General features: G+C 40.4%; 1 pseudogene; it reads right to left on the bottom strand.

Annotated features, from left to right (window-relative positions):
• Positions 1 to 214: 214 nt before the first annotated feature.
• Positions 215 to 817, bottom strand: LOC118594811 (annotated as a pseudogene).
• Between the last annotated feature and the right edge of the window lie 7,742 nt (positions 818 to 8,559).

Raw genomic sequence — 8,559 nt, 5'->3', positions numbered from 1 at the left:
AGACACTATTTTTTTTGTGCAGGTGTAGTGAACTTTATTGATGGTACTAAAGTAAGAAGGGATTTCTAAGCCCCTCTCTTTCTTCTGAAATTCTGGGATGGAAACTGTGAGGAAGAAGCTCAGTGTTGGATGTTGAGTTGGGACAGGGATGCCTTCACAGCTTGTGACCTCTATTTCTCTTGTGTTTTTGTTGGGATGAGTGGTCCAACACTTCTTACACTTTGGAGGCCATGTAGGCCATGAGGTCCACTGCTGTGCTGCTGTAGCTCTATTCATTAACATACCAAGAAATGACCTTTACAAAGTTGATATTGAGAGCACTGCCGGTCTTACTTTTTAAGATGGAAGAGTCAGTTTCACTGTTAAAGTTGCAGGTGACAATCTTGTCCTAGTTGTAGCCTGGGATGTCCTTAGTGGACCCTTGGTTGCCTACTGCACCATCTCCTTGATGTCATCATATCATGCTTGGCAGCTTTCTCCAGGTGACATGTCAGATCCATGTTAAACATCTTGTACATAGGAACACAGAAGGTCATGCCAGTGAACTTCTAGTTCAGTTCTAGAATGACCTTTGCAGAGCTTTGGCAGAACCAGTGGATACAAGGATTATGTTTAGCCATCACAACACAGCTTCCTAGAAGTGCCATCCAGTTTTCTGGATTACAGGAAGGCATTAACTGTTGAGTTCTTCCACAATGCCAGAGTAGTCATGAATGACCTTGACGAGAGGGGCTAAGCAGTTGGTGCTGCAGTTAGAGTTGTGGACAATCTTAAGTGAATTTTCATACTTCTCATGGTCCATACACATCACAACCATGAGAACAGGAAGAAGCAAAGTGCTAAAGAGGTCCCCAGAAATCCACAATGACACCTCCACTGTAAACTACTGGCAATGGTCAAGAGAAAGCCTGATCTGACATAGTCTGGTGATCAGATGGCTAAACACCCTAACTGTCGTGCTGGAACTCTCGTCCAATAACTGATGGAAGTGGATGCAGAGATCCTTGGCCAGACCCCAGGTGGAGCTCTGGGAGTCCAATTGTTGATAAAGAAGAGGGGCGGTAAGAGTGTGAATTGTTGAGAACAAGATTGGAAAAGCACAGGGACAAATAGCCAAACTAATGGAAACACATGAATTATGAACCAAAAGCTGTGGAGCCCCCAACTGGATCAGGCCCTCTGGATAAGTGAGACAATTGAATAGCTTGAACTGTTTGGGAGGTACCCAGGCAGTGGGGCCCCGACCTATCCTTAGTGCATGAGCTGGCTGTTTGGAACCTTGAGCTTACCCAAGGACACTTTGCTCAGCCTGGAAGGAGAGGACTGGACCTGCCTGTACTGAATCCATCAGGTTGAATTGAATCCCCCGGGGAGTCTTGGCCCTGGAAGAGATGGGAATGGAGGGGAGGGGCTGGCGGGAAGTTTGGGGTATGACTCAAATCAACTTAATTGATATCTACAGAACACTCCACCCTAACAAAAAGGAATATACCTTCTTCTCAGCACCCCAAAAATCCTTCTCTAAAATCGACCACATACTTGGCCACAAAGCAAATCTCAACAGATAAAAAAAAAATTGGAATAACCTCCTGTGTTCTATCAGACCACCATGGTTTAAAGTTAGATTTCAACAACAACAACAAAAAAACCTACAGAAAACCTACAATCCCATAATGTTCAACTGAATCACCAATGGCTTAATGAAGAAATAAAGAAAGAAATTAAACACTTCCTAGATATCAATGAAAATGAATACACCACATACCCAAACTTATGGGACACTATGAATTCATTGCACTAAATGCCCACACAAAGGAGCTGGAGAAATCTCACACTAGTGAATTAGCAGCACACCTGAAAGCTCTAGAACAAGAACAAGAAAAGTCACCCAGGAAGAAGAGATGCCTGGAAATTATCAAAATGAGAGCTGAAATCAATAAAATAGAAACAAAGAGAGCAATACAAAACATTAATGAAACAAAGAGTTCTTTGAGAAAAATCAACAAGATAGATAAACCCTTATCCAAACTAACCAAAAGACAGAGAGAGAGCATCCAAATTCACAAAATCAGAAATGAAAAGGGGGACATAACAACAGACAATGAGGAAATCCAGAGAATCATCAGGTCATACTTCAAGAACCTCTACTCCACAAAACTGGAAAAATCTAAAAGAAATGGATAATTTTCTGGATAGGTAACACATACCTAAGTTAAATCAAGACCAGATAAACCATTTATATAGTCCAATAACTCCCAAGGAAATAGAATCAGTCATTAAAAGTCTCCCAACAAAAAAAAAGCTCAGGACCAGATAGTTTCAGTGCAGAATTCTACCAGATCTTCAAAGAAGACTTAATATCTATACTCTTTAAATTGCTCCACACAATAGAAGCAGAAAGTATACTACCAAACTCCATCTATGAGGCTTCAATTACCCTGATTCCTAAACCAAACAAAGATGCAACAAAGAAAGAGAACTACAGACCTATCTTCCTCATGAACATTGATGCAAAAATGCTCAATAAAATACTGGCAAACAGACTCCAAGAACACATCACAACAATTACCCACCATGATCAAGTAGGCTTCATCCCAGGGATGCAAGGGTGGTTCAACATACAAAAATCCGTCAATGTAATACACGATATAAACAAACTCAAAGAAAAAAACCATATGTTCATCTGAATAGACACAGAAAATGAATTTGACAAAATCCAACACCCCTTCGTGATAAAGGTCTTGGAGCGATCAGGAATACAGGGAACATACCTAAACATAATAAAGGCAATCTACAGCAAGCCAACAGCCAACATCAAATTAAATGGAGAGAAACTCAAAGCAATACCACTAAAATCAGGAACAAGGCAAGGCTGTCCCCTCTCCCCATACTTATTCAATATAGTACTTGAAGTGCTAGCCAGAGCAATAAGACAACATAAGGAGATTAAGGTGATACAAATTGGAAAGGAAGAAAACATCTTTCCCTATTTGCAGATGACATGATAGTGTACATGAGTGACCCCAAAAATACAACCAAGGTACTGATACAGCTTATAAGCACCTTCAGCAACATAGCAGGATACAAGATCAACTCAAAAAAAAATCAGTAGCCCTCCTATATACAATAGACGAAAAGGCTGAGAAGGAAATCAGAGATACATCTACAGTGGGATGTTCTGTATGTCAAATGTGTTGATCTGATTGGGTAAAATAAAGTGCTGATTGGCCAGTAGCCAGACAGAAAAGATAGGGTAGGCAGGACACGGAGTAGGAGAATTATGTGAAAGGAAAGGCTGAGGGAGAGACTGCCAGCTGCTGCCATGACAAGAAAGAGATAAGGTAATGGTAAGCCACAAGCCACATGACAAAGTATAGATTAATAGAAATGGGTTAAATATAAGAGTAGGAGCTAGACAATGATAGGCCTGAGCTAATGGCCAAGCAGTTTAAATAATATAAATGTCTGTGTGTTTATTTTACAAATGGGTTGTTGGACTAACAGGGCTTGGTGGCAACTGGAGAGAAGCTCTCCAACTACAAATGGCGCCCAACGTGGGGCAAGAGTTTCCACCTAAAACCTGAGGAAAAAGATTCTAAAACGGAGCTAAAAACAGCTTCCTAGTTGTCTCTCTCAAGGTAGCAGCAGTCTGCCAGTTTGAGCTACTATGGAGGGTTCCCGAAGTGTATGTCTGACCTGCAGTGTGGTGGGAATAAGGAGTCTACAAGTGGCACTTTACTCTGCTTCATGGTAGATTTAGCCTTCGCTAGTTTTAAAAAAAAGTTTCTGGGCTATGCACTGCTTTGATAGAACTGCTTCTGATAGTTGATGGTAATCTTGGCTCCAGAGCCAGAGCTGGAGATAAACTGTACCACTGCCATGTTGGGAAGCTGAGGTGGGTGGAGCCAGCAGCCACAGTAGCGTTTTAATCTTACAAAGATGGATATTACACAGAGAATCTGGTTTATGTTATCTTTGGGATTTTTAACTGCAGAAAAAGATTTGATTGTAAAAGCTGTTGAGTTAAACAAATATGTAAATTTTAAAGACACATTGACTTCAAATTTTGGATATAAGTATATGTTGCTTTGGATAAAAGACTCTGCTTTTGTTTCCACAGAAAGCCAGAGGTTATGGATTTGTTCCACATTAAGATACATCAGGTTGGATCAGCCAAGACCACCTGAAAGGTCTCCGATGACACAATGGCCCAGATGATCCAACATCCAATATGGTTTCAAGGCAACTAGCTCAGAAGCTTACCCTAACAGACTACTCCATAATCCATAGAAAGATGACCACTGAACTTTGCTTCACAAAATGGTCCTTCAGATTCCTGTTTCACAGAGGAAACTGCCAGATTTTCTACAGGACACTAAAAAAAAGTGACCAAGAAATTCTAGCCCTGTGGGCTGAATACAAATGCCGCAACTTTACAAAGGAACATTAGGTGACTGTCCAGGCTGCCAGCTGTCTCTGTCTACCCTACAAGACTCCTGAAAGTTGCTTGCATCCTTCTCCCAGTTCTCAGGTAATATTATATCCTTCTTAGGTCTTTGATATGGTTAAAGACTAGATAGTTATAATTTCCTCAGTTATGATAAAAGATAAGTTAGATATAAAACCTTAGATTCACAAATATAAGATAGATAGGATATCTTCTTTAATATTGCAACTATAATTCTTGCTTGATAATTGTTTTGTTATCTAAAATATTATAATAAAAATGTTAAAACCTTGCTTTAAAAAAAAAAGAAAAGGGGAAGTGCTGTGGGATGTTCTGTATGTCAGATGTGTTGCTCTGATTGGGTAAAATAAAGTACTGATTGGCCAGTAGCCAGGCAGGAAAGATAGGATAGGTGGGACAAGGAGGAGGAGAATTATGGAAAATTAAAGGCTGAGGGAAAGACTGCCAGCCACTGCCACAAATGATATAAAATACCTTTGGGTTACTCTAACTAAGCATGTGAAGGACCTATATGACAAGAACTTTAAGTCCCTGGAAAAAGAAATTGAAGAAGATGTCAGAAAATGGAAAGATCTCCTATGCTCATGGATAGGCAGGATTAATATAGGAAAAATGGCAATCTTACCAAAAGCAATCTACAGATTCAACACAATCCCCATCAAATGATCAACAGAATTCTTCACAGACCCGGAAAGAATAATAATCAACTTCATATGGAAAAACAAAAAATCCAGGATAGCCAAAAGAATCATGTACAATAAAACAACCTCTGGAGGCATTACAATACCTGACCTCAGGCTCTACCATAGAGCTACATTAATAAAAACAGCTTGGTAATGGCATAAAAGCCAACCGGTGGACCAATGGAATTGAATTGAAGACCCTGACATTAACTCACACACCTATGAATATATAATTTTTGACAAAAAAGCCAAAAATGTACAATGGAAAAAGAAAGCATCTTCCATAAATGGTGCTGGCATAACTTAATGTCAACATGTAGAAGGCTGCAAATAGATCCATATCTGTCACTGTGCACAAAACTAAGTCCAAGAGGATCAAAGACCTCGACATAAATCCAGTTACTCTGAACCTGATAGAAGAGAAAGTAGGAAGTAGTCTAGAATGCATTGGCACAGGAGATCACTTTCTAAATATAACACCATTAGTACAGACACTGAGAGAAACAATCAGTCAATGGGACCTGTTGAAACTGAGAAGCTTTTGTAAAGCAAAGGACATGGTCAACAATGACAGCCTACAGAATGGGAAAATGTCTTCACCAACCCCACATCTGACAAAGGGCTGAAATCCAGAATTCATAAAGAACTCAAGAAATTAGACATCAAAATGCCCAATAGTCCAATTAAGAAATGGGCTATAGAAATAAACAGAGAATTCTCAACATAGGAAGCTCAAATGACAGAAAGACATTTAAGGAATTGCTCGACATCCCTAATTATCCAGGAAATGCAAATCAAAATGACTCTGAGATACCACCTTACAACTGTCATTATGGCTAAGATCAAAAATACAGAAGACAGCTTATGCTGGAGAGGATTTGGAGCAAGTGGAACTCTCCTCCACTGCTGGTGGGAATTCAAGCTTGTACAGCCACTTACGAAATCAATATGGTGCTTCCTTAGAAAATTGGGAATCCGTCTCCCCCAAGACCCAGCTGTAGCACTCTTGGGCATATACCCAAGGAATGCTCAATCATACCACAAGGGCATTTGCTCAGCTATGCTCATATCAGCATTGTTGTTAATAGCCAGAACCTGGAAACAACCTAGATGCCTTCAACTGAAGAATGGATAAAGAAAATATGGTGCATATACACAATGGAGTACTACTCAGCAGAGAAAAACAATGACATCCTGAGGTTTGCAGGCAAATGGATAGATCTAGAAAAAAAATCATCCTGAGTGAGGTAACCCAGATTCAGAAACACAAACATGGTGTGTATTCACTCATAGTAGGATACTAGATGTAAAACAATGATGACTAGACTGATACCCAAATCTAGGGAGACTACCTAGCAAACAGGACCCTAGGAAAGACACAGGGATTGCCCAATGACAGAGAAATGGATGAGATCTACATTAACAACCTGGATGACAGTGGGAGTAATGAAGGGCAAGGTTTGAGGGAAAGAAAGCTTAGGAGAGCAGGAGATCCCAGCTAGATCAAGAACAGAAAGGTAGAATGAGGAATAATAGACATGAGAACAGGAAGAAGCAGAGTGCTAAAGAGGTCCCCAGAAATCCACAATGACACCTCCACTGTAAACTACTGGCAATGGTCAAGAGAAAGCCTGATCTGACATAGTCTGGTGATCAGATGGCTAAACACCCTAACTGTCGTGCTGGAACTCTCATCCAATAACTGATGGAAGTGGATGCAGAGATCCTTGGCCAGACCCCAGGTGGAGCTCTGGGAGTCCAATTGTTGATAAAGAAGAGGGGCGGTAAGAGTGTGAATTGTTGAGAACAAGATTGGAAAAGCACAGGGACAAATAGCCAAACTAATGGAAACACATGTATTATGAACCAAAAGCTGTGGAGCCCCCAACTGGATCAGGCCCTCTGGATAAGTGAGACAATTGAATAGCTTGAACTGTTTGGGAGGTACCCAGGCAGTGGGGACCCAACTTATCCTTAGTGCATGAGCTGGCTGTTTGGAACCTTGAGCTTACCCAGGGACTCTTTGCTCAGCCTGGAAGGAGAGGACTGGACCTGCCTGTACTGAATCCACCAGGTTGAATTGAATCCCCAGGGGAGTCTTGGCCCTGGAAGAGATGGGAATGGAGGGGAGGGACTGGCAGGAAGTTTGGGGTAGGTGCAGGAGGGGGGAGGACAGGTGAAAACATGGCTGATGTAATAAATAATATATAATAAATAAAACATATATAACAAATATAATAAATAAAAAAGGAGAAAAAAATATCTCTAAATACAAACTTTTGTTATCTTGTTTGCTGTGGCATATTCTGTATGTTAAATGTGTTGCTCTTATTGGTTAAGAAATAGAATACTGATTGGCCAGTAGCCAGGCAGGAAATATAGGTAGGACAAGGAGAGAGGAGAATTCTGGGAAGTGGAAGGCTGAGGCAGAGTGACACTGCCAGTCACTGCTCTGACAAGCAAGATGTAAGGAACCAGTAAGCCACAAGCCATGTGGCAACTTATAGACTAATAGAAATGGGTTAATTTAAGATATAAGAACTAAATTACAAGAAGCTTGCTGCGGCCATACAGTTTGTAAGCAATATAAGTCTTTGTGTGTTTACTTGGTTGGGTGTGAGCAGCTGCAGGACTGGCAGGTGAGAGAGATTTATCCTGACTGTAGGCCAGGCAGGACCAGAAAAACTCTAGCTATACTTGTTCATATGAAATGGAATTTAAGACATTCCTGAGTAAAGGAAGAATTCCACACATGAAACACATTCTTGTTTCTCTCTCTTTAATGAACTCTGCACTTTATGTTCTTATATTATAAATTCTAACATAACTTATTCAGTCACATTTTCTATAATTTTCTTCTTTGTTCTTAAAGCTACAATTATTTTATGCTACTTATATTTTTTTTTAAATGTGTATTGTTTTAAAAATTAACAAGGGCATCATCTTTAGGGGGTTGTAGGTAGAATGCAATGATTTGGATGTAGATGAATTCTTTCTTTTCCCAGGTTTCATGTGACTATTGATTGCTCCTCAGGGTGGTGGCTTTGGAAAATTTTGTTTGAGTTGTAACAGGTAAAGCTTAGAGGATGGTTCTAAGTATATTGAGAGTATGGTCTAAGATGTCCAGTTGGAGAGTTGACTCAATGTTGAAAGTGCATACTGTTCTTACAAAAGACCTTGGATCATTTCCAAGTATGTAAAGAAATTCACAACAACCTGTAACTCCAGCTTGAGGGTAATCTTATGCCCTCTTCTTGCCTCTGCAGCTATCGTCACTCACTTGCACACACACCCACAATTTTTTTTGGGGGGGGGGGGTTTTCAAGACAGGGTTTCTCTGTGTAGCTATGGAATCTGTACTGGATCACAATTTGTAGACCAGGCTGGCCTCAAACTCACAAAGATCCA

Source organism: Onychomys torridus, chromosome 1 (assembly GCF_903995425.1).
Source record: "Onychomys torridus chromosome 1, mOncTor1.1, whole genome shotgun sequence".
NCBI lineage: Eukaryota > Metazoa > Chordata > Mammalia > Rodentia > Cricetidae > Onychomys > Onychomys torridus.
This window is presented reverse-complemented; position numbering and strand designations above follow the sequence as displayed.